At 42.1% G+C, this 26,475-nt stretch overlaps 1 pseudogene; it reads left to right on the forward strand.

Moving 5' to 3' along the window:
* The first annotated feature begins 14,965 nt into the window (after positions 1–14,965).
* On the forward strand, positions 14,966–16,603 carry LOC125404593 (ras GTPase-activating protein-binding protein 1 pseudogene; annotated as a pseudogene).
* Positions 16,604–26,475: the final 9,872 nt, after the last annotated feature.

Here is a 26,475-nt window from a genome sequence, read left to right on the forward strand (position 1 = left end):
ATTTCCACAGGGCTAACATAATTGTATTAAAAGAGCAGATGCTTTGGTGCCATCATAAGAGAGGCAGAACAGATGCTCAAATTTCACTCGGCACATAGGTCTTTTCTTTTTCCCTCCTTTCTTTTTTTTTTTTTTTTTTTTTTTTTGGTCTGGTAGCTTCAGGGAACAGGTTTTGATGTTGTTGTCAGATTAATTACATGTCTCAGCCCTTCCCACTATGCTCTATCTTAATGATGCCCAAGAAAAGGTGTCTAACTTCCATGTACCCAAGGACTTAACCCATGAGGGTTGCTAAGGATACGTGCCCTTGGGTGGCTTATGGATCCTACAGTTGTGGTGTTTTCCAAGAGGTCACACCCAAGGTGACCTACTCACCCTGGGTCTTTGGAATAGTACCTGCATTCAAAATAAAAAATTCAGGTAGGGAAAGCCAATAGCTATCCCAAAATATTTCTTTTTTCTTTTTCTTCTTTCCCTCCTCTTTGCTCAATAAGTAAAACAACAATGAAGCCTTTTTGACATTGAAACACAGATAAGGAAGTGTCCTTAAATTCTTAAGGGCTTTTGAGCTGACTATTTTGCCAAATGGATTGGTTAGTATTTATGTTTGTTCTCATGGAAACTCCACCTCAGTTCTTTTCCAGCCTGTGAGCAGCTACCCTATAATATCTTATAACTGGATTGGCCCAGATCACTACAGTGGGAGAAGCCAGGCATGCCTTCAGACTTGGGCTTTTCTATTTTTACAATTGTAATGATCACTAATGTGTTTCCGTTGCTCCTGTTCTCGAGTGTTTCCATCCTCCATCTTGAACATTAATTAGGATCATCCTAGTTGCCCTGAAATTTCAATGGTATAAGCAATAAAAGTTGATTGCTCTCTAAAACAATGTCCAGTAAGTTGAGAGGTTGGGGAAGTCGTTGTATCTCTGCCCCACAGAACAGCCCAGGGACTCAAATCACCATAGAGGATCATATGAGTAGTTACAATAACCTACACTGCTTCCACCTACATTCTACTAGCCATCCCTCAGTTACATCTAACTAACCTCAAGGGAAGATGGTGTGGTCCAGTGGTGTGCCCAGGAGGAAAGGAATCTATTGTGGTAAAGAAACAGCCTTACAGACTCCGTCACAAATCATATATTATCTCTGTGGTCAATGGAACCTCACAACAGGCTCGGTGAAAACTTTCTGAAGAGTAAATCTCTATGTATAAGCTCACTGCCAAAGGTACATTGTGAGTGCCTTAACTGCGTCCAATTGGCTTCATTTTCTGGAGAACATGCTCATTCTGTCTTAAGTGATAGCATAATAAACCATGCAGATTATGTAGAGAGACTGAAGAAGTTTGGCTCTGAAAAGAATATGTGATTCAAATTGATCCATCTTTCTCTTAGTTGTTTTGAGTACTGAGTCAGCTGATTCATAGCGTGACTGCCCATCAAAAAACAATGGACAACCTTCTGGACCGACACTTCAGTTTTTCTGAATTTCGGGAACACATCGCAGACATAATTATATAGTATTAAAATCCGGTGCTCTTTTGAATTGCTTGTCAACAGGTACGCAGTTGCAGTTTCCAAGTGGAGTTTTCCAACATCATCTTGAAAGTTCTTGCCGCTACAATGATAGCTTTAAAAACCTACTTGTATTCTGAAAATGTCTCGCAGTCCTTGCTATCCCCTCCCTCCCCATGTTTGCCAGTTCCCGCCCTGATTTTACAAGTGAGGCATCCCAAAATGAAGCTCAATGGTTTACTCTCCTCTGTTATCCACTGCAATCTAATCTCCTCTGTAATTACAGATTACATCATTCCCCTGTACCTCAATCTCTAACTCCATCACCTTTCTTGTCTACATATTTATGAAAACATATTTCTCTACACTGGCAGTTGTAGCAAGAAATCAAAAGTTTCCATTTTGTGGATTTCTGTTCACATGCATGCTAATCATACTAATAAAGCATATTTCCAAAACCACAGTCACCAAACCTGTCAATGATACAAAAAAAAACAATGTCATCCAAAAATCTTTAAGCTAAAACTATACAATTGAAGAAAGAAAGCATCTTTAACAAATGGTGTTGGCATAACTGGATGCCAACCTGTAGAAGAATGAAAATAGATCCATTTCTATCACCATGCACAAAACTCAAGTCAAAATGGATTAAAGACCTCAATATTAATCTGACCACACTGAAACTGATAGAAGAGAAATTGGGAAATAGTCTACAAGACATGGGCACAGGAGACCACTTCCTAGGTAGAACCCCAGTAGCACAGACAATAAGAGCAACAATGAATAAATGGGACCTCCTGAAACTGAGAAGCTTCTGTAAAGCAAAGGATACTGTCATTAAGACAAAAAGGCAACCTTCTGACTAGGAGAAGATCTTCACCAACCCCTCATCAGACAAAGGTCTGATCTCCAAAATATACAAAGAACTCAAGAAACTAGACACTAAAACTCTAATTAACCCAATTTAAAAATGGGGTACTAAACTGAACAGAGAATTCTCAACAGAAGAACTTCGAATGGCCAAAAGACACTTAAGGTCATGCTCAACCTCCTTAGCGATCAGGAAAATGCAAATCAAAACAACTTTGAGATACCATCTTACACCTGTCAGAATAGCTAAAATCAAAAACACCAATGATAGCCTATGCTGGAGAGGATGTGTAGTAAGGGGAACACTCATCCATGGTTGGTGGGAATGCAAACTTGTGCAGCCACTGTGGAAATCAGTGTGGTAGTTTCTCAGGAAACTGGGAGTCAACCTACCTCAGGACCCAGCAATTCCACTCTTGGGAATATACCCAAGAGAGGCCCTATCATACTACAAAAGCATTTGTTCAACTATGTTCATAGCAGCACTATTTGTAATAGCCAGAACCTGGAAACAACCTAGGTGCCCCTCAATAGAAGAATGGTTAAAGAAGGTGTGGAACATATACACATTAGAGTTTTACTCAGAGGTGAAAAACAATGACATCTTGAATTTTGCATGCAAATGGATGGAAATAGAAAACGCTTTACTGAGTGAGGTAACCCAGACCCAAAAAGAGGAATATGGTATGTACTCACTCATAAGTGGATTCTAGCCATAATTAAAAGACATTGAGCCTATAGGTCGTGATCCTAGAGAAGCTAAATAAGGTGAACCCAAAGAAAATCATATAGTTATCCTCCTGGATATTGGAAGTAGACAAGATTGCCAGGCAAAACTTGGGTGTACGGGGGTGTGGGAGTGAATGTAAGGGGAGATGGGTAGAGAGAAGGGAAAAGGGGAGGATTTGGGAGAGCTTGGGGGAATGGGATGGGTGGGATGGAGGAAGGATGGATATGGGAGCAGGGAAGTAAATATCTTTTAAGGGAGCCATTTTAGGGTTTGCAAGAGACTTGACTCTAGAGGGGTTTCCAGGTCCAAGGAGACGTCCCCAGATTGTTTCTTGGGCAGCAGAGGAGAAGGTACCTGAACTGGCCTTATCCCATAGCCACACTGATGAATATCTTGCATATCACTATAGAACCTTCATCTGGCGATGGATGGAGACAGAGACAGAGACCCACATTGGAGCACTGGACTGAGCTCCCAAGGTCCAAATGAGGAGCAGAAGGAGAGAGAACATGAGCGAGGAAGTCAGGACCAGGAGGGGTGTGCCCACCCACTGAGACGATGGGACTGATCTAATGGGAGCTCACCAAGGCCAGCTGGACTGGGAGTGATGGAGCATGTGATCAAACCAGACACTGTGAACGTGGCTGGCAATGAAGGCTGACTGAGAAGCCAAGGACAATGGCACTGGGTTTTGATTCTACTGCATGAACTGACTTTGTAGGAGCCTAGTCTGTTTGGATGCTCACCTTTATAGACCTGGATGGAGGGGGGAGGACCTTGGACTTCCCACGAGGCAGGGAACCCTGACTGCTCTTAGGTCTAGAGAGGGAGGGGGATGTGGGGAGGGGGAGGAAAATGGGAGGCGGGGAGGAGGTAGAAATTTTTAATAAATAAATAAATAAATAAAATTCAAGAATAAATCTAAATCTTAGAATTGGCAATAAAACAAAATAATCTTTTTTAAAAATCTCCTTTAAAGGTTTTTTGGGTTTGTTTTTTTCTTGTTTGTTTGTTTGTTTGTTTAGTTCTCTACTCTATCTCTATTTTAATTCTCTACAACCATTCTCAAATATGATTGACTTTATTCTGCTAACTTCACTTCAGTTACACATAGTGGGATTCTTTGCAGAGGTCAGACCTGGAGAACAGGATTCAGGTTCAAGCTCCAGGGGCAGACATGAATGAACTCTTGCTACTCTTTGAACACGTTGTACACATCAGCTCTTTGAATACGTTGTATACATCAGTTATACTTGCATGCTCTGCAGGAGAGCCTCAGCTCATTCATTCACCCTCCTGTCCTTTGTGTACTTCTCAAGAACATACTGTATATGTGGTGCTTTTTCTTAGGCACTGAGGATCCCATGAGAGACAAGACACAAAATGTCTACAGTATCATGGAATTTTCATTCCAATGGATGCAACAAATATGCACCGTGGTATTGTGGTGTTTTGAAAGAGGATGCCCCCATAGGCTCAAATATTGAACATTTGGTCCCCAGTTTGGGAAGTATTAGGAAATGTGGTCTTGTTGAAGAAGGCGTGTCACTGCAGATGGGCTATGGCATTTCAAAAGCCCACTCCTTAACCATCCTTAGGTCGAGGGGCATTTAGGTTGTTTCCAGGTTCTGGCTATGACAAACAATGCTGCTATGAGCATAGCTGAGCACATGTCCTTGTGGTACAACTGAGCATCCTTTGGATATATTCCCGAAAGTGGTACTGCTTAAGGAAGGTTGTTTCCTAATTTTCTGAGAAATCGCCATACTGACATCCAAAGGGTAGTACATTTACCAATGGAGTACTACACAGCAGAAAAAAATTAATGACTTCTTAAAATTTGCAGGTAAATAGATGGATCTGAAAAACATCATATTGAGTGAGGTAACCCAGACCCAGAAAGATAATTATTATTTGTACTCACACATAAGTGCCTTTTAAACATAAAGCAAAGAAAACCAGCCTACAATTCACAATCCTGGAGAACCTAGACAACAATGAGGACCCTAAGAGAGACATACAAGGATCTAATGTACGTGGGAAGTGGAAAAAGACAGGATCTCCTGAGTAAATTTGGAGCATGGGAACCATGGGAGCAGGTTGAAGGGGAAGGGAGAGGAAGGGAGGGGAGCAGAGAAAAATGTAGAGCTCAATAAAATCAATTTTAAAAAGGACACTCCAGACCTAATCTCTCTCTCTCTCTCTCTCTCTCTCTCTCTCTCTCTCTCTCTCTCTCTCCTCTTTCTCTCTCTCTTCCCCCAAAACTCCGTGATGGTCATGAACTCTAACCCTCTACAACCATGATGCCCAAATTAAACTTTTTATTTTATAAGTTGCAAGTTGCCTTGGTCATGATGTTTTGTCATGAAAATAAAAAGGTAACTAAGAGAAGCATAGTCTATAAGTAGTAAATGTTGATTTTGTGGTTTCTCCTGTCTTAACAGCAGTTCAATGCAAACAATCACACTCTACTATTGCCCCGATAATATCTGACACTTCAAAGGAGCTGCAGAGTAATAAAGGGTAAAAGAGACACACATCATAGATTGAAATAAAAATACTGTATTATTAGTTCCTGTTCCATACTTTTTGCATTGCATCCCTCCTCTCTCTACAACCCAAAACAAAATGGTAGGGTCTCAGATAATTACTGTTATCTTACTTATTTTCTTCCCATTATAGGACCACAGATTTTTTGGAATGCTAAGGATCTTGAACTATCATCTTCTCTGGCTTTTTTACTGTACAAACTGGGTAGGGTTGTGTTCAAAGAAATCACAGCTGTGTGTTCAAGATCACAGCTGAATAGAGTTGGAACTGGATTTCAGATCTTCATATCCCAAAGAGAATACAGCAGTGAAATCAACACATTTTGGAATACTAATTAGAAACCTTAGCAAACTTAGCTACATAAAGTACAACTTTAAGTCAGCTGTGGTGGTGCACACCTGCAATCCCAGCAATTCTGAGGCAGAGACAAGGGAATCTCCATGAGTTTTAGGTCAGGCAGGGCTAAATAGTGAGACCATGTCTCAAAACAATAAAGAAAATCAAATAAAGTATCGCTTTAAGGTTAGAACTTCAAAGATTAGAAAACCTGGTGTTTTTTTGTTTAGGGAGTCGTTTTCATTTTTTTTTTGGTTTGTTGGTTTGATTGTATGTTTGTTTAGAGAGAGGATCATCTCATTCTGTAACCCATACTGACCTGAGACTCACCCTGAAACACGGACTGGCCTTGAATTCATGGCAATCTTGTTGCCTCTGCCTTCTGAGTGCTTGGATCACAGGGACATACCAGCATGCCCACTTCCTACACATACCAGCAAGTCTTTTTCCTTTTTTCTTTCTCTCTCCACCATGCCTCTTTAGAGGAGATGTTTCATTTTCATTTCAAAGGTTTTATTTTTTTCTAACAAATCCAGGAAACTGAATCTATTTCTAGAAGTTGGGAAAGCTTCTTTTTCTATTACTGTAGTACAACACCATGTCCAAGGAAGCTTATGGAAGAACGTACTTATTTGTGGCTTATAGTTTCAGAGGCTTAGAGTCCGTTACCATCATGACAAGACCATACTGCAGCAGTTGCTGAAACCTCACATCTTGAGATACAACCATGAGGCAGAGAAAGGGAGAGATGGAGAGAGAGAGAGAGAGAGAGAGAGAGAGAGAGAGAGAGAGCACAATGGAATTGCTATGGACTTCTGAAACCTTAAAGTCCACCCCCAGCGACACACCTCCTCCAAGAGGCCACACCTCCTAATCCTTCCCACACAGTTCCACCCACTGGGAACCAAGCATTCAAACACATGAGCTCGTGGGGGGGGGGCATTCTCATTCAAATCACCACAACAAGGTGACTGATTCAAATCAATAGATTTCCCTCAAGCACAGATCAGTTGATGTCTTTCGAAACATCACTTTTTATAAAGATTAAGAGAATCCAACTGTCTACGAGCAAACAAACAAAAAGAAACACAAATTTTCCCAGCAGCATGTGGAAAAACTTTACTAAGGATCAAAAAGTGCACACTAAAATTTCAGAATGTTATCTTTTAAAAATTTGGACATACAATCAGGAGACTATCTCTAAGGTCAATCCCCAGTACTTATAAGTATTGATAAGGTAAGCATATGCATGTACTAGGCTGGGGGGCATGCATATTTATACAACAATTCTGAAATTATTTCAGAAGAATATTTCAAGAGCTCCTGAAATGTTCATGTCTTTTGACTGACAAGTGTACATCAGGAATTAACGCTAAAGAGAAGGTATCCAAGACCCCACCAGTGGTGCTTATTCAATCACATTCATCATAGTTGCTATTTTTGATATCAGAAGGTGGAAATGACTGGCAAGGTAAAGGCACTTCCCTTGAAAGCCTGACAACCTGAGCTTAGTCCCCAGAACCTGATACCTCAAAGCTGCCCTTTCACACCCACCTGGCACCATGGCACACACAGGACAGCATTCACATGTGTCATACACACAAACACACATGCACATACAATGGTAATAATCAATGAAATTTTTCAAGGTAGAAAAATTAGCCCACCAAAAATGACTATGAGTCGAAAAAGCATGGTGTATCACTACCACATGGATCATTTTTAATGACTACTTAATGATATGGGCCAAATACAGCATAAAGTTCAACCAGAGATTATCATCAGATTATTTTTTCCAACTCAGGAGCATTTGGCAAGAAACAAAATTTCTGGAGGTCACAACTGGTGAGAAATGAGTGTCACTGTCATCTAGTAGACAGAAGACAAGGATGATTCTGAACATCCTATGGTGCAAAGCCCAGCCCCAGGACAAACAGCCCACCAAAATGTTAATAGTACTGTCCTAGTGTGCATCTCTGTTCCTTCAATAAACACCATGATGGAAAGCAACTTGAAGAGGAAAGGGTTTATTTCCTCTTACAGATTAAACTCCATTATCAAGGGAAGTCAATGCGTGAACTCAAGGCAGAAGCTTGAAGCAGAAACCGTGGTGGAAATGCTGCTTCCTGGCTTGCTCAGTTTTCCTTTTTCTAAAGTCCAGGCCTACCTCATTAGGGTTGATGCTATCTACAGTGGGCTGGGCCTTCCCACATCAGTCATCAATTAAGATAACTCCACATATACAAGCCCCCATGGCAATCTGACAAAGGTAACTCTTCAACTGAGGTTCCCTCTTTTCAGGTGACTCTGGTTTGTATCAAGTTTGACAATAAAAAACTAACCAGCATAAGAATGACAGCAGAGCAACAATCAGAAGAATCAAATATGTCACAATATTTGGAATGTGAATTGTCCAACTGCCTGGGAACATGGGAAGCAGTTGATTCTGCATCTTTCTTTTTTTTTTTTTTTTGACTCTGCATCTTAAGCTAGAACTTCTTCAAGAAACCTCAGCTTTTATGTTAAGGCTTATAAATGACAAGGCATAGCTCACCTATATTACAGAGGGTAACCTGCTTCACTTAAGATATATTTGGGGGATTAGAGAGATGATTTGCCCATTAAGAGTGCTGCAGCATCCCCACAACAAGTAACACACGCCTGTTAACTCTAGCTCCAAGGTAGGAAAAAAAAAAGATGGGTGGGGTTTGCTAACCTCCACCTTAGTGGAGAAAACATGAGCCTCATGTTGAGGGAGAGACACTGCCTCGAAAGCACTAGTTTAACAGTGATACAAAAGGCCACCCAACACCATCTTCTTATCTTCACATGTGCACACAAGTGCATGTGTCAGTACACACAAGTGTCCATGAATTCACACAGACACACAGAAAGATAGAAAATAAGTCTTAAAATATACCTGGGGATGGTGCAGGTATGAAAAGAGAGGGCAGAGAGACGAGTGTGATCAGAATACATTATATACACAGGTGAAATTATCAAGGAATGGATTCATTTTTAAAATTAAATAAATATAAATGTATATGTGTTGTATCATAGTATGATTAATGACATAGACATTTCTTGAAAGAAGAAATACTTGAAAACCATTCAACATTATTAGCCATTGGGAAAATACAAATCAAGGCTGCTTTGAGAATCCCTCTCGCCCCAGTCAGAGTGGCTATCATCGAGAAAACAAATTACAATAAATGCTGCAGAAGTTGCAGGGAAAGAGGAGTGCTTCCTCGCTGCTGGTGGGAATGTAAAATGATGCCACCATTGTGGAAATCATTGTGGAGATTTTTCAAAAAAACAATCTAAGGCTAGAACTGCCATAAGATGCAACTATACTATGTTTAGGTAGACACCTGAAAGAATCTAAGTCAGAACTCTTCAGAAACACTTAAACATTTGTCTATTGCTGTAATATCCACACAAGATACGAAATCGTTTATTATTCTATACAAGAAAAAAAAAGAAGGAAGAGAGATTGTATCCATCCATGTGGAAGAAAAGTGACGAGTGGACTAGTTCTTTAACTGGGTGATACTGTTTAGTCAAATGGACAGATAAGTCCAGGGCAACCTGGTGATGTGTTCCATGCACACATGCCTTCCCCACAAGGCACAGAGCAGAAAGGAAGAGGGTTAAGGGTGGAACAAAGGCAGAAGCTAGCTGGTATTGCTTTGACAGCTGCCTGAGAGCAAGTGATCCATGGTAAGGAAATCTGAGAAATGATGGGTTGAACAAATTGAAACCAATTACTCTCCTGGTTAAATGAAGACGGGGGTGGGTACTCTGAGCAGGAGAGGTGGGGTACTCAAAACCCTCAAGATAGTCCTATGTATTAATGTTCACTTTGAACAGGGAGTATAAATGTCTTTATACCTCTGGACAAGGATGCCCAAGTGGACTGGGACAGGCAAGAGGCCACCAAGTAGAGAAACTTACAGGCTAGTGATCTTAGAGTATATTATTAGCAGTTTCAATGTTATTCAGGTGGTCACTAGAGTTACCCAGAGCTTTGTAGAATGGGCGTGTTCTTATCTAGATAACAGTTGAAGAAAGTATTGGTGCTGCTAGGTACAGGACACTCTGGGTAAGAAGCTGAGAAGCCAGCAAGGATGCAGGTGGATCTTGAAATTCATCAATTCTGGTAGAATTAACTGGGAATAAAAAGGAAGTAGCGCTTTCCACCAAGACGGCACCACAAGCGAAGAAAGAAGGCAAAGTGAAGGCTCTGAAAGCCAAGAAGGCAGTGCTGAAAGGCACCCACAGTCTCAAAAATGAAAGATCCACACATCACCCACCTTCCAGAGGTCCAAGACCCTGTGACTCCAGAGGCAGCCCAAATACCCTCGAAAGAGCATGTCCAAAGAGAAACAAGCTGAACTACTATGCCATCATCCAATGCCCCCTGACCACCGAGTCAGCCAGGAAGAAGACAGAAGACAAAAACATCCTCTTGTGTTCACTTTGGATGTCAAGGCCAACAAGCACCAGATCACACAGGCTGTGAAAAAACTCTATGACACTGATGTGGACAAAGTCAGTAATAATGCACTGATAAGGCCTGATGGGCAGAAGAAGACAACTCTTCTGTGGATGCCTTCTGATTATGATGCTCAGAATGTTGCCAACAAAATTGGGATCATCTATGCAGGCAGTTGGCTAATTTGAAATACACATTTTTTTCACCATAAAAACAAAAATCACCAAAAAAGGAGAAAGGGGCTGGAGAGATGGCTCAAGAGTACGTTCTGATCTTCTACATGACCTGAACTGGGTTCCCAGCATGTGTACAGTTCACAACAGACTATAAAACCTGCTCTAGTAGATCCTTTGTCCTCTTTTGACCTCCACTAACATACACATAGGTCATACACACAGAGAGAAAGACATACATTCAAAATAAATAAATATTTTTGAATTTAGAAAGGAAGCATAAACGCCAAGAAATTCTTTAGGGAAAGAAATGCTTAGGACCTAGGAAAATGGCTTAGTCAGTAAAGTGCTTGCCTTGCAAGCCTGAGGACATGATTTCAATCACCAGCACCCATGAAAAAAAGCCAGATGTAGTAGCATGCATTTGAAATCCCAGTTCTGGGGAGGCAAAGACAGTCAGTTCATGGGTAACTGCTGACCAGGCAGCCTAGCCTACTTAGTGACCCCTAGGCCAGGGAATAAGATGAGCAGCATCAGAAACGACATGTGAAGTTGGCTTCTGGCCTCTAATGCATGTGCACACACACTAACAGAGAGAGAGAGAGAGAGAGAGAGAGAGAGAGAGAGAGAGAGAGAGAGAGAAAAGGAAAGTGTAGCGCACCACACCCATCTGCGCTCTACGCGCTACCATACAGTTCCTGAACCGGGCAAGGGGCTGGAGATTGAAATACACAAAGGCAGACGGTCAGAGACACAGGTCATCCTTGATGCCAGAATGCCCCCTTTATCGTGTCCAGGGGCAGCTTATATAGGGATCCTTAACTGATAGCCACGCCCCATCCAAACCCACCAGAAACCACTCCCCTGCCATCAGGAACTCCTGAGGGTCTCCTGCCCAGAGCAGCTGCAAGCATTACAACAGGATCTGGGGTTTCACAGCTCCCAACAGGAAACAAAGAAAGAAGGGAAGAAGGAAAGGAGGGAGGGAGGGGAAAGGGAGGGAGGAAAGAAATGCTTACTGGGAAGCAAAGAGACAGACGGCTTGAAAATGGGGTAAAAAATGGGTAAAAGCAGTAGCCACACACTAGCCACACAAGCCTAATGACCTGAGTTTAATCTGCAGAACCCATATAAAAAGCCAAAGGTGATGGAAACCATCTGGAATCCCAGCACTCCTATGGCAAGATGGGTGGCAGAGAGAGAAAAGTCAACCAGAAGCTTTTAGACCACCTAGCCTGGTGTATGAAGTGCAGTGCAATACAACAGAAAACAAAAGAGAGATCCTGACTCCGCAAGGTAGAGGGCAAGAATTCCTCCTGTAAATTGTTCACTGATGGCCATCTATGCGCTGAGGGCTACATGGGCAGTACTTTCATGCATGTGCACTCTCTCTCTCGCTCGCTCGCTCTCTCTCTTCTCTCTCTCTCTAATTTTAAGTTGAGAAATAATTACGGGACTATTCAGGTTACTTTTTCAGTCCATCCAACTTCAGACATCAAACAGCCCTTTCATCCCAAGCAAAAATTGGAGGTTCTTTGTGAAAGAAGGCAAACTGATACAAACGCCATCCACCCCACTGTGTCACTAGAGAGATGCGTACAATAATATAAGAATTGCAAATAAAATAGAAGAAACTTCTCAAAGGGAAAAAAAACTAAAAGGGGAAATTTATAACACAGACTAAAAACAATATCATTGAAGAAATCTATAAAAATGTTATGATAACAGCTGAGATAAAAGAATGTATTTAAATACCACCATCAATGAAAAGCTTCGTGGGTGTCAGGAATCACAGAAGAACTACAATGCACACTGTTTTTGCACAAAGCTTCAGGCCCCCATCTTGGCAACTGGGCATTTCATAGAAACAGATAAAACTGTGTTTTGTTCTCTATCATAACCCCCAACAAGGACGCCTTTGTAAAGTTTCATTTTCTAGAACTACCCAACCTCTCAGAATATATAGAGGAGACCTTCTACATCCACCATGGCCTGAAAGAATGATGCTGGTCTTAGGGTTGAATGGCACAGATCCTAACCTCACAACTGACTCCACGATAGCCGGGCGGTGGTGGTGCACACCTTTAATCCCAGCACTTGGGAGGCAGAGGTCTCTCTGAGTTTGAAGCCAGCCTGGTCTACAGAGTGAGTTCCAGGACAGTTAGGGCTATCCAGAGAAACCCTGTCTCAAAAAATAAAACAAAATAAGCAAGCAAACAAACAAAAAGACCTGACTCCATGAACCAGTTCTCCTTTCTGAGCTTGCTTCCTTGCCTTTAGAATGGAGAAAATTCAAGGCAAAATGTCATGATTAAATATACTGTGGAAATAATTATTTTGTTGACAGGGAACTCATGGAGGCAGGCACTTCAACCTGTCCCAGCCCTACCTTGGGCAGAGAGAGCTAATAAGAGCCCTATATGTGAGCGGGGCTGAAAGTTGTGGTGAAGAAACTTCCCAACATACTGATCTTCAAACCCAGTGCTACATAAACTTGGGAGACATAAACAAATGCCCACTCACTCCAGCATCAACGACAGATCAAAGTACTAATCCCATCCATATCTTAGTGAACCAATGAGCTTATCGGTGTCATTTACTGGAGCATGGGTAGTAACCCCAAGACAGTGATGTCACAGAAGTCTTACTCCAGCATGGGTAACAAAATCTCCAAAAGCAACATAGATTGACTCCCCACTTAAGTTGACCGCACATACTCACGTATTGTAGCACCGCAGGAAACTGTGTAGCTGGGGCAGAATGGCATACAGCTGTTCTGATCATGATGGCAATGTTTGGTTGCTACCTCTATTCAGAGGTCCACATTCCAGAACACACGGAATCTCTGGGGTTCTGGGGGCTGGGGGGGAAGCACATATGGGCTGAGACTATATAGCTCAGTGGTAGAGCGAGCCAAAAGTTTAAAGAAAAGCACCTATAACCCAGAACTTGGCCTCCTTCCTTATCGCCCAACTGGTTGCCATGGAAACCCCTAATCACACTTTCAAGGCTTCATTAGCACTGCCATTTTGACTGTAATAAAGACAGAAAATACGGCTTTAATATAGTTAGGTTTTCATTAATTGCTTTTGTCGAAGAATTTTTCTGCCATTTAATGAAGAAGAAAGCAAACAGCAGTAATTTCCCCAAAAGGTCAGAGAGTGGGAACATATGGGAAATTTGCCTCTTGGAATGGTGTGGTCTTGCCTGATGAAATACCATCCCTCTGAGTTCAATGTTGCTGTTTACGCAATAGGTGTGACAGAAAATTGGAAAGCACTGGCTGTGATGACAGTTCCATTTCTGAGGGCTCAAGATTAACAAGGAATCATTAGCCGTGTCCTCCTGCCACATTAGGTGTTAAGATTAGCAAGGATCTAAGACCCAGAAAGGACTCCACAATATCAATGTAGTCTGGACTTTGATGGGTGCTTCCAAGCACAAGGACTCTGGGAAACTGAGTGCTTCGGAGAAGACTATGGATGTGATAATTGCCTGTTTTATTGTGCATAGGTTCCAGTCATTGGGCACTTACAATACAGTCTTGCACCTTACACTCTCTACCCCTTCTTGGCATCTCCTCACTGAATTCTTACCCTCAAATCTTATAAAATATGCACTGTTGTTGTCCACATTCAACAAAAGAAAATCAGAGGTTAAGGAAGTTAGTAACTCTGTATTCAGTACTGAGTAACAGCCCCCCAGTCCAGAAAAAGGAAAAGGGAAATGGAGCAAAACCACCCCAGGAAGAAGAATTTCAAAGGGAAGGGTTAGAGAGATGACTCAGAGGTTAAGAGCACTGGCTGCTCTTCCAGAGGTCCTGACTGAGTTCAATGCCCAGCAACCACATGGTGGCTCACAACCATCTGTAATGGGATCTGAGTCCCTCTTCTGGTGTGCCTAAAGACAGGTCACTCATATACGTAAAATAAATATTTTTTTAAGAAATAAAAAGGAAAGAATTTCGAAGGGGCTGGGAGGATGATGCCAGGAGTCAAACGCTGGCTATGCAAGCTTGAGATGCTGAATCTGAATCTCCAGAACCCATGTAAAAGTCAGACATGGCGATCGCACGAGGGACGCAGCCACCTACTCCTGCGCAGCCGCCGGGTCCTCCAACTCAGCCGCACAGGTTCAGTCTACCAAAGTGATGATTACGGAGAAGCCTGCTGGTCAGGCGGGAGTTTGTGCGACAGTACTACACCTTGCGGAACCAAGCCCAGACAAGCTACACAGTATTTTATGGGAAGAACCCTCCCTGTGCCCATGGGGGCTTGGACTCCAACGGGAAGCCAGCAGATGCAGTCTACCTATGGGCAGAAGGAAATCCACAGGAAAGTGATGTCACAAAACTTCATCAACTGCCACACCAAGATCTGCCACGTGGATGCTCATGCCACTCTGAATGATGGGATGGTGGTCCAAGTGATGGGGCTCCTGTCCAATAATAACCAGACTCTGTGGAGGTTCATGCGGACCTTTGTTCTTGCTCCTGAGGGGTTCTGTTGCCAACAAATTTTATGTTCACAACGACATCTTCAAATACCAAGATGAGGTCTTTGGTGGCTTTGTCACTGAACCTCAGGAGGAATCTGAAGAAGAAGTAGAAGAACTTGAAGAAAGACAGCAGACACCTGAGGTGGTGCCTGATGATTCTGGAACTTTCTATGATCCGGCTGTCAGCAATAACTTGGAGGAACATTTAGAGGAGCCTGTTTTGGAGCCAGAGCCAGAACTGGAACCTGTGCCTGACATCCAAGAGGACAAGCCTGAGCCACCATTGGAGGAAGCTGCTCCCGAGGATGTGCAAAAGAGCACTTCCCCGGCCCCAGTGGATGTTGCCCCAGCGCAGGAAGACTTGAGGACCTTTTCTTGGGCATCTGTGACTAGTAAGAACCTTCCTCCCAGCGGGGCTGTTCTGGTGACAGGGACACCATCTCATGTGGTTCATGTGCCGCCTTCACAGCCCCGTTCAGAATCTAAGCCTGAATCACAGAATCTACCACAAAGGCCTCAGAGAGATCAGAGAGTTCGAGAGCAACGGATCAATATCCCTCCTCTTAGGGGACTCTGGTCAATCCGTGAGGCTGGTGAAGCAGGAGATGTGGAACCTCGAAGGATGATGAGGCACCCTGACAGTCACCGACTCTTCATCGGGAACCTGCCACATGAGCTTGACAAGTCGGAACTGAAGGATTTTTTCCAAAATTACAGGAACGTGGGGGGAGCTGCGCATTAACGGTGACGGGAAGTTACCCAACTTCGGTTTTATTGTGTTTGATGATTCTGAACCTGTTCAGAAGGTCCTTAACAATAGGCCCATCATGTTCCAAGGCATAGTCAGTCTGAACGTGGAGGAGAATAAGTCTCGTACTGCCAGGGAAGGCAACCACAAGGATAACCGTCTTCGGGGACCAGGAGGTCCCTGTGGTGGGCCAAGTGGTGGGATGAGAGGCCATCCCCATGGAGGCATGGTGCAGAAACCAGGCTTTGGTGTGGGCAGGCAGATTACAACTCCAAGGCAGTGAATTGCTTGGTCCCGATCTCCACACAGCACACAGCCCTGGCTCCTGCAGAATGGTGATTTCTTCAACCAGCCTTTGGTGTCTCGGAGTAGTCTATTATAAACTGCTCGAGTTTGTACAATTTTCATTTCGCTTATGTTCATGGTGTGTGCCCCCACTCTCCTTTCCTCCCCTGACCTTTTAGTCCTTCACTTCCAGTTTTCCAGAACGATACTTTAGGAGGCGTAGGTTTTTAAAGAAGAGGAGGGGAGACTCTCTTTTCCTGCTCACGCAGAAGACACAGACTGGAGTTTAACAGCCATTCCCCAAAGGAGTGCATCTCGCTTTTCACTGACAATGGATGTTTCATTTGTTGGGAGACACAGGATTTGATAAACATTTTGGAAGCAGGGAAAATCCATATTATCTGTCAAGAGTTATGTCTCCTGTCTGGTGTGGAAAAATTACCTTTTGGCAACTGTCACTGGGTCCCTGTTGGTATGGCTAACTGGATAAAAGGTGTTTCCAGAACTTTGTTCTTTTGATATATGATTATCAAACAGTTCTAAACCTCTGTTTTTACCATTGGATTTTAAGTTGTGATGTAGCCTGTCAATATCTAGACCACAGCTAACGATTTTTGTTGAACTGTTAGATTATTTTGAGGTAGAGATTTTTATGTCTTATTTGTATTTGTAAAGAAAAAGAAAAAGAAAAAAAAGGACAAAAAAATCCCCACATGAAAACAACCCCCAAATCTGATAACAAAACTAAGCGAGACTGTACCTTTTATTTATCTTTGATTCTGGTCCTGGCAATTGTTTAAAGAAAACTAATAAAGATTCTAGATTTGTTTTCAGATTCAGACTATGTGGGGGAACTGTAGAATGTATGTGTCGTGTTAACATTGTTCCGCCTTATCCTAAAATCACGCCTCAGACTGGACCACTTTTGAGGAAGGTGCTTCTGTGAGGCCTCTGACCTCAGTGGCTGATGGGCCACCTTCTACTCTGCTGTCTATCTGGGTTCCTCATGGGACCATCAGAAGGATTTGGTTTGAATCTCAGACTTGGCTATTGTGCTGCAGGGTCTGCATATTAATTTTCATTAAATCATGGCCATATGGTAAATTTTCTATTCTGTTACGGTTCTCTTTTACTGATGGACATGCAGTGGGTGTTTCTTGGAAAAGGCCAATTTTTATTAAAATATTTCTGGAATTAAAAAAAAGTCAGACATGGTGGCACAAGCCTGTAACCCTGGTGCTGGGGGCATGGGGTAGACACAGGAGGGTCCCCAGGCCTTGCTGGTCAGCTGTTCTAGCTGAAATGGTGGGCTTCATATTCAGAGAGACCTCAGTAACTAAGGAAGAAAGTAATAGAAAATCCCTGAAGTCCACCGGCCTCCATGTGCACGGTCAAGTACACCAAATGCAACCACAGTGTGTTGCACATGCACACACACACATGCATACATTTCCTAAAAATTGATAATTTCCTATTATCCACAGACCTCAGAAGTCTATGGATGACAAGTCAAGTTGAATATCATCAGCATCTCAAGTCTTGCATTTGATTCTTCCTGCTCATGCAATGAAACTCCCCTTGCTCCATAAACATCTTCAAAGGATAGCTCTCCTGTGCCCGTGAATCAGCTTGTCAGCCACAATCACTATCTGGTATCTTTTCTCTCCCCTCTGACTCTCCCTGAACCCTCACAGTGCCGGCGTTGTCAGTTTCTAAAATTCGGGGTTCGGGCTACATATCAGTGGTAGTAGAGTATTTATCTACATGTATTAGGATATAAACTCAATCCCCAGTTCTAGGAGGGGGAAAAACTTATGTCCCTTACTAGGGCTCATATTTGTAATCCCAGCATTCAGGATGCTGACACGGGAGGATTGATGCAAGTTTGAAGTCAGCCTAGTCTACATAGCAAGATTCTGTTTTAAAATCTGTAGATGATAGATAGATAGATAGATAGATAGATAGATAGATAGATAGATAGATAGATAGATAGATAGATAGATGAATAGATAGATAGATAGATAGATAGATAGATAGATAGATAGATAGATAGATAGATAGATAGATGAATAGATAGATAGATAGATAGATAGATAGATAGATAGATAGATAGATAGATAGATAGATAGGTGAATAGATAGATAGATAGATAGATAGATAGATAGATAGATAGATAGATAGATAGATAGATAGATAGATAGATGAATAGATAGATAGATAGATAGATAGATAGATAGATAGATAGATAGATAGATAGATAGATAGATAGATAGATAGGCAGGTAAGACAGACAGATAGATTCCACAGTGGTTCTGGGAGTCACAAAGAAGTAACAACATTAACTTCATCTTTTCACAGTAATGTCTATCTTCTGTCATCTGACCTTGAAGCTACTCACCCAGAATGCCCTTGTGGAGATGGCTCACTGAGAAAAGTGTTCCCTTTGCGTAGTGTTTTGAATAAGAATGGCCCTCATAGGCTTATATATTTGAAATGGGATTCTTTCATAGTATTAGGAGGTGTGGCCTTGTTGGAGGAAGTGTGTCCCTGGGGGGGTGGGCTTGAAGTTTCAAAAGCCTATGCCAGGCCCAGTCTCTGGTACCCACCATGATGATAATGGACTAACTCTCTGAAACTGTAAGCAAGTCCCCAATTAAATGCTTTCTAAGAGTTGCTTTGGTCACAGTTTCTCTTCACAGCAATAGATCAATGATTAAGACACTTGCAAGGATAGGGACCTGAGTTCAGATCATCAGGCCCCATGTCAAAGCATGGTATGGCAGAGGGCACCTGTAATCCCAACACTGGCAGGTAGAGGTTGGCAGATCCTAGTACTTATTGGACAGCCAATCTAGCTAAAGCAGCACGATCCAGGTTCAGGGAAAGCTCCTGCCTCAACAAAAATAATATGGAGAGTGACAGAAAAAGGCACCCACAAATTCAATCTTTGGCCTTCTTGTACACATACATAGGCAAATGGATGCACCCACACCTGACTTTTGGGTCCTTTTTATTTCCTCTGGTCCTTCTCCTTAAAAGCAAACAGGAGAGAACAGTAGATTGAAATCACAAGCTGAACTGGAGATATGGCTCAGTTGATAGAGTGCTTACCTTGAAGATTGAAATCAATCTATGCCAGAATGCTTCAAGAACATCTTTAATAATTTAAAACTCACATAATTCAAGAATAATTTTCCCAAAAGATGGAAAAGAATACATTGTGAGGGGAGAGTGTTATTGGATGGGGGTGAATTGGAGGGGAGGAGATGGAGAGAGTATTTCAAGAAAATGCATTACAGACATATATGAAAGCCTTCTTGTGAAAAAACAATTTTTCAAGAATAGTAGCAGGTAGTTCCACTTTCCAGCTCCACAGTAGTAAAGAAAAAAGAAAAAGAAATTACTGCATCTACCAGCTTTAAATATATGTGATTGCTGATTTTTTTCCTCAGTTAGAAAGATTCTCATTTCAAATTTTAATCCAGAAATAACACTTAGTAAGTGTATTTCTGTCACATGACTTTCGATTCCCGGAATCTGAACTCATGCAAGCATGAGTCTATATGAGATTATTTCCATCCTCCCCACTCCCCACCCCATTCTAAAGAGGAAGAAGGGTTCTTCCTTGAGAGTTAACCACACTTTTCTCTGTGGTATATGCAATATGAATATTGATAGGAGACTTGGAAAAGTAAAGCCAAATTGATCACTCACTATAGCATGAATAATAAAAACCCAGAGACAGATAATGGAGTTTAACCTGAAGATCAGAAAAGCAAAGCAGCCAGCCACTGGTTCTTACCTCTATCTCAGACTGAAATGGTGAACCTGCCTCCAGGAATCTCAGAATGAGACTGAGCTGAGACCTGTCTCCTCCTGTTTTATATTCCTCTACAATGCTGGGATTAAAGGCATGCACCACTACTGCCCAGTTTTTATGGCAAACTAGTGTGGCTCCTGGGATTAAAGGTGTGTGCTGCCCCTGCTTGGTCTGCATGGCTGACTACTGTGGCTGTTTTACTCTCCGATCTTCAGGCAAGCTTTATTTATTAAAATACAAATCGGTACAACTCACTCCAGAAACCAAATGAGCCGTGCAGTGTTGGAGGCAGAGAACACTAGTGCTTAGGAGAGACCCAGTGCATACCATGTCACAGACACGGAGCTGACTGTTTCTTTCGGGATCTTCATTTTCTTGTTAAGTTTCTCATGTCACATAAAACCTAATATATTCATAGGACTAGGAAGGTTGCTCAGTTGGTATTGCACTTGCCTGGGATGCGCAAAGCTCTGAACTCCAACTCACAAACCTAGAATAATGTGCCACATAAACCTTGCATAATGCCGAATACTTGTAATCCCAACACTCTGAATATAAATCAGACAGGAAAATTAGAAGTCTGAGGTCATACTTGCATACATAGAGAATTTGAAGCCAACCTGAATACATGAAAATAACAACAGGGATAGAAAGGAAGAGGTGAGGTTCAGGGATGTAGCTTGATACTTGCCTAGTAAATTGGAGAGCTCCTAGGTTCAAGTCCCAGCACCAAAAGAAAGAAGAAAAGAAGAAACACAGGAAGGGAGGGGAGGAAAAGGGAAAGAAGAGGAAAGGAAGAAAGGGAGAGAAGCAAGAAGGGAAAAGAGAAAAGAAAGGTAAAAAGGAAAAGAGGAAGTGGTTGAAGGAGTACTGCAGTGATGAGAAGTTTTCTTTTTTTTTAAGTAAATTTTATTAAATTATAAAAGTTTCCATTTCCGCCCCCCCTTCCAACACCCTCCCACTCCCCCCACTCCCCCTCCTCCTCCCTCTTCGTCCCCCAGGGCAGTCAGGGTTTCCTGCCCTGTGGGAAGTTCCAGTTCCTTCCCCCTCCCTCCAGGTCCAGGAAGGTGAGTGTCCAAACAGACTGGATCCCCAAAATCCAGTATATGTAGAGGTAACAGGTCCCAGTGTCATAGCCAATGGCTTTTCAGAAAGACTTCGGGCCAGCCACAGTCAGAGAATCCGGCCAAATTCCGAGAATCTGGTTAGATCACCTCCTCGTTCAGTCCCAGTCCAACTGGCCTTGGTAAACTCTCATCAGATCCGTTCCCTTCTATCAGTGGGTGATAGCATCCCTCGCAGTACTGATTTCGTTTTTCATGTTCTTCCTCCTTCTGCTCCTCTTTTGGACCTCGGGGGGGCTCAGTCCGGTGCTCCAATGTGGGTCTCCAACTGTATCGCCGTCCTTCGCCAGATGAAGGATCTATGGTGATAAGCAAAATATACATCAGTATGGTCATGGGCCACGGCCGATTCAGGCACCCTCTCCTCTGTCCAGAGAGCAATCTGGGGGATCTCTCCTTGGACCTGGGATCCCATATATAATCAAGTCTCCTGTAAACCCTAAAATGGCTCCCTTAGTTGAAATATATTCTTCCCTGATCCCATATTCATCCTTCCTCCCTCCCCCCCCCATACCCGGCCACCAAGCTTTCCCCGTTCCTCCCCTACTCCCTTCTCTCTAACCCTCTCCCCTTCCATCGACCCTCCCACCCCCCCATGCACCCGAGGTTACCTGGGACTCTTGTCTATTTCCTACCTCCTGGTGGATAGCTAAATAATCTTCATCAAGTTCATCTTCTTATTTAGCTTCTCTAGGATCACGAATAATAGGCTCAAAGACCTTTAATTATGGTTAGAATCCACTTATGAGTGAATACATATCGTGTTCCTCTTTTTGGGTCTGGCTTACCTCACTCAGTAAAGCGTTTTCTATTTCCATCCATTTGCATGCAAAATTCAAGATGTCATTGTTTTTTACCGCTGAGTAAAACTCTAATGTGTATATGTTCCACACCTTTTTTAACCATTCTTCTATTGAGGGGCACCTAGGCTGTTTCCAGGTTCTGGCTATTACAAATAGTGCTGCTATGAACATAGTAGAACAAATGCTTTTGTAGTATGTTAGGGAGTCTTTAGGGTATATTCCCAAGAGTGGAATTGCTGGGTCCTGAGGGAGGTTGACTCCCAGTTTCCTGAGAAACCGCCACACTGATTTCCACAGTGGCTGCACGAGTTTGCATTCCCACCAACAATGGATGAGTGTTCCCCTCACCCCACATCCTCTCCAGCATAGGCTATCATTGGTGTTTTTGACTTTAGCTATTCTGACAGGTGTAAGATGGTATCTCAAAGTGGTTTTGATTTGCATTTCCCTGATCGCTAAGGAGGTTGAGCATGACCTTAAGTGTCTTCTGGCCATTCGAAGTTCATCTGTTGTGAATTCTCTGTTAAGTTCAGTACTCCATTTTTTAATTGGGTTAATTAGAGTTTTAGTGCTTAGTTTCTTGAGTTCTTTGTATATTTTGGAGATCAGATCTTTGTCTGATGAGGGGTTGGTGAAGATCTTCTCCCAGTCAGAAGGCAGCCTTTTTGTCCTACTGACAGTGTCCTTTGCTTTACAGAAGCTTCCCAGTTTCAGTAGATCCCATTTATTCATTGTTTCTCTTATTGTCTGTGCTGCTGGGGTCCTACTTAGGAAGAGGCCTCCTGTGCCTAAATCTTGTAGACTACTTCCCACTTTCTCTTCTATCAGGTTCAAAGTGGACGGATTAATGTTGATGTCTTTAATCCATTTGGACTTGATTTTTGTACATGGTGATAGATATGGATCTACTTTCATTTTTTTACAGGTTGACATCCAGTTATGCCAGCACCATTTGTTAAAGATGCTTTCCTTCTTCCATTGTATACCTTTAGCTCCCTTGTCGAAAATAAGGTGTTCATAAGTTTGTGGGTTAATATCTGGGTCTTCTATTTGATTCCATAGGTCGACTTCTCTGTTCTTATGCCAATACCAAGCTGTTTTCAATACTGTAGCTCTATAATAGAGTTTGAAGTCAGGGATGGTAATGCCTCCAGAAGTTCTTTTATTGTATAAGATTGTTTTGGCTATCCTGGGTTTTTTGTTTTGCCACCTGGTTTTAAGTTTGTGCCACCACATCTGGGAAGTTCTTCTTTTGGTTTGCTTGTTTTGGTGTCCATTACTAGGGATGGGATCCTTGACCTCATGTATACCGGGCATCACTCCCTCGCTGTGCTGCGCTGCATTCCTTGTTTCCTACCAATGGTCTTGATGTGAGAGTTACCAAAATATTGCTTTGGATCCAGAAGCAACTAGCAATCTGTTTTTGCTCTAGTGGCTCTATGAGAAAAGGTATGGCCAGGGCATAGGCTCGACCTCAAGTGTCCTTCCATGGGGTAAAGACAGTGAATTCAGAAACGTCAGCATAAGAAAAGATTGCAAGAATAGCCTCAGAATCTTGTGGCTCTCCCCACGGTATCCATTTTCCTTACTGTGAATTGGGTCTGGCCTTGGGAATGGGGAGGAAATGACACAAAGAAGTTCTAAATTTGGGAATTAAGGTATCGAGAGATCATGAGATTTTTGCTTGGGACAGTGTCTTGGGATACAATGACCAGCGTGTGAAGGAAGTCAGACAATGTCACTAGATATGGCCTTATTGCTCCAGACTGTCAACTGCCAAGTGTTAGAATGCACTAGACTGACTTGTTTTTATGAACCACTTACCAGAGAGTGTTTAGAAGTCCCACTGCAAGGCCTACTAGCAAGCCTGACAATGGTAAAGATGGCCAAAAAGGATGCTCTTTGAAGCTTCACTAGCAGTGATGATGCACTCTCCCACTGGCGTTTGGTTTTCTCTAAGAGACTGAGTACAGATGTAAATGGCTGTCAATTATTGTTTCTGCCACAGTGCTCCTTCTTTGAAAGCAACGTTGCTCAGACAATGAGTCAACTGGGGTCCCAGCTACATTTGGGTTCCACAATGTAACAAAAATATTCCCTCTCTTTTCAGGAATGGAAAAAGTCCTTGCACATGTTACACAGAAATAGGGCTATTATCTGGGGGTGACCTGGAACAGAAGTGTCATCTAGAATCAGGACATCTTTATGCTGAAATAACCAGATCTCTTCAGATACTTTGGGTTTTTCAAAGCAAGAACTAGAAACAGGATAGAATTCTCTAGAGAGTTTGAGATATCGACATCTTTATATTCTTTTTTTTTTCTTCCTTGATTCTTTCCTCGGCTTACAGAAGCAACTTTTCTTAATGTAATTCCACACTATTGATGAATCCATTCCATCCTGTTTTGTTTTGTTAACGAATAGAAATTAAACTCGAAAGATGTCTCAGCAAGTAAACAAGTTCACCAGGCAATTCTGGCCACCTGAGTTCAATCACCATAACCCACTGAAATGTTCAGATGCAGTGGCACAGTTATGTAATTCTAGCACTTCGACATCTGATGGGGCATGGAAATAGGAAAAAGACCCAGAGCTCACTTCAAAGTGCAGTGACAGGGTCCACAAGGGAGACCTGCTTCAACAAGGCAGAAGGAGCAAACCTACTACTTAAACTTGACCTCTTGCCTTGTCTTAATTACTTTTCTATTGCTGTGAGGAGATGTCATGACCAGGACAACCTATAAAAGGAAGCATTTAACTAGCGTCTCTCTTATAATTTCAAAAGGTGAGTCCATGACCATACTGGTGGAGAACACAGCAGCAGACAGGAAGGCGTGGTGCTGGTGCAGTAGCTGAGAGCTCACATCCCGATTGGCAGGCAAGAGTCAGAGAGAGAGCAAGACTGGGCCTGGATTAGGCATTTGAAGCCTTGAAGTTCACCCCCAGAGACTCACCTCCTCCAGCGAGGCCACACCTCCTGATCCTTCCTGAAGAGTCCACAAATTGTAAACCAATCATTCTAATACTTGAACCTATGAGAGCCATTTGCATTCGACATACCACATGGACCCAAGGCACTCTAATGCAAACACAAGATTAATTAAATAGTTTTTGTTTTAAAAAAATCAAATCAGGGACTGGACAGATGGCTCGGTGGTTTAAAAATGTGCAGTGTTCTTGCAGAGTACCCAAGTTTGGTTCCCAGCACCTGAGTCAGGCAACTCAGAACCACTTCTAACTCTTAGCCCCAGGAATATCCAACACCTCTGATGACTTCCGTGGGCACCTTTATTTACATACACATACTCCCACACAGTCACACACATACACACAATTGAAATAATAAGTTTTTTAAATCAAACCAAATATTTAAAGATTAAAAATTATAAAGAGATTTATTATGAAATGATTATTTGACATGCAAATATATTCATTTGTTAAAGATTAAAACAAATTTGCATACTAACAAGATGGGTAAGCTTATTTATTTTTTTCACAAAGAATTAAATCTCAGCTGAATATATATCCTGCAGAATGGAGAGCATCTTCAACATTGCTCAGAATTTGATATTTTGATATTGTAGTCATCAATGTTGAGAATACCACTCCACATAAATATGCAGTACAAGATGCCAGGAATATGTTCAGGGTTAGTTCAGAAATTTTGAAAATTCTGTCTGAATCTCAAGGCAAAATTCACTTAACAGTTTTGTTTGGTTTGGATTTTGTTTAGTTTTGTTTTGTTTTAAAGAAATTTGAGTGAACAACTCAAACAGCAATTTTCAAAATCAAACAATCAAACATTCTTATACAACAGAATCCTTATTGGATAGTTACATACTAAGAATTAGTATTAGAAGTCTTTATTTTCCATAATTAAACCATTATGCTTCAGTAAGCATTAAACACTTTATAAGTAAAGTATAAATACTACAGATCATGACATGGAATATTCTAGAATCTGAACCAAGGTGTTTCAGACAGTGTTTGTTAGCATTTCTATGACTTGATGGCACATGCAGTGCAAAGCATACATGTTATATATTAAAAAAAAACTGGCCAGACATGATGGCACACACCTTTAATCCCAGCAGTTGAAAGGCAGAGGCAAGCTGATCTCTATGAGTTTGAGGCCATCCTGGTCTACACAGTGAGTTCCAGGCCAGAGAGGACTACACAGTGAGAGCCCACTTCAAAAAAACACAAAACAAGGAAGCAAGCAAAAAGCCAAACCTGCAGTAAAGCTATGTGACAGAAACACCTCGGATTCATTATGCATTTGGTTTTGAATTAATATTTGGTCATTGCACATTCAGAAAACTTGTCATTGTTGCCAATTCTATTTTAGTGATTCTCATCTTCAGTTACTCCGTATGGATTCATGACCCACTGTCTGAGAAGCAGAAGCTGTGAGTCAGTCTAGTGCATTCTAACACTTGGCAGTTGACAGTCTGGAGCAATAAGGCCATATCTAGTGACATTGTCTGACTTCCTTCACACGCTGGTCATTGTATCCCAAGACAC

Source organism: Myodes glareolus, chromosome X (genome assembly GCF_982192425.1).
Source record: "Myodes glareolus chromosome X, mMyoGla1.1, whole genome shotgun sequence".
Taxonomy (NCBI): Eukaryota; Metazoa; Chordata; class Mammalia; order Rodentia; family Cricetidae; genus Myodes; species Myodes glareolus.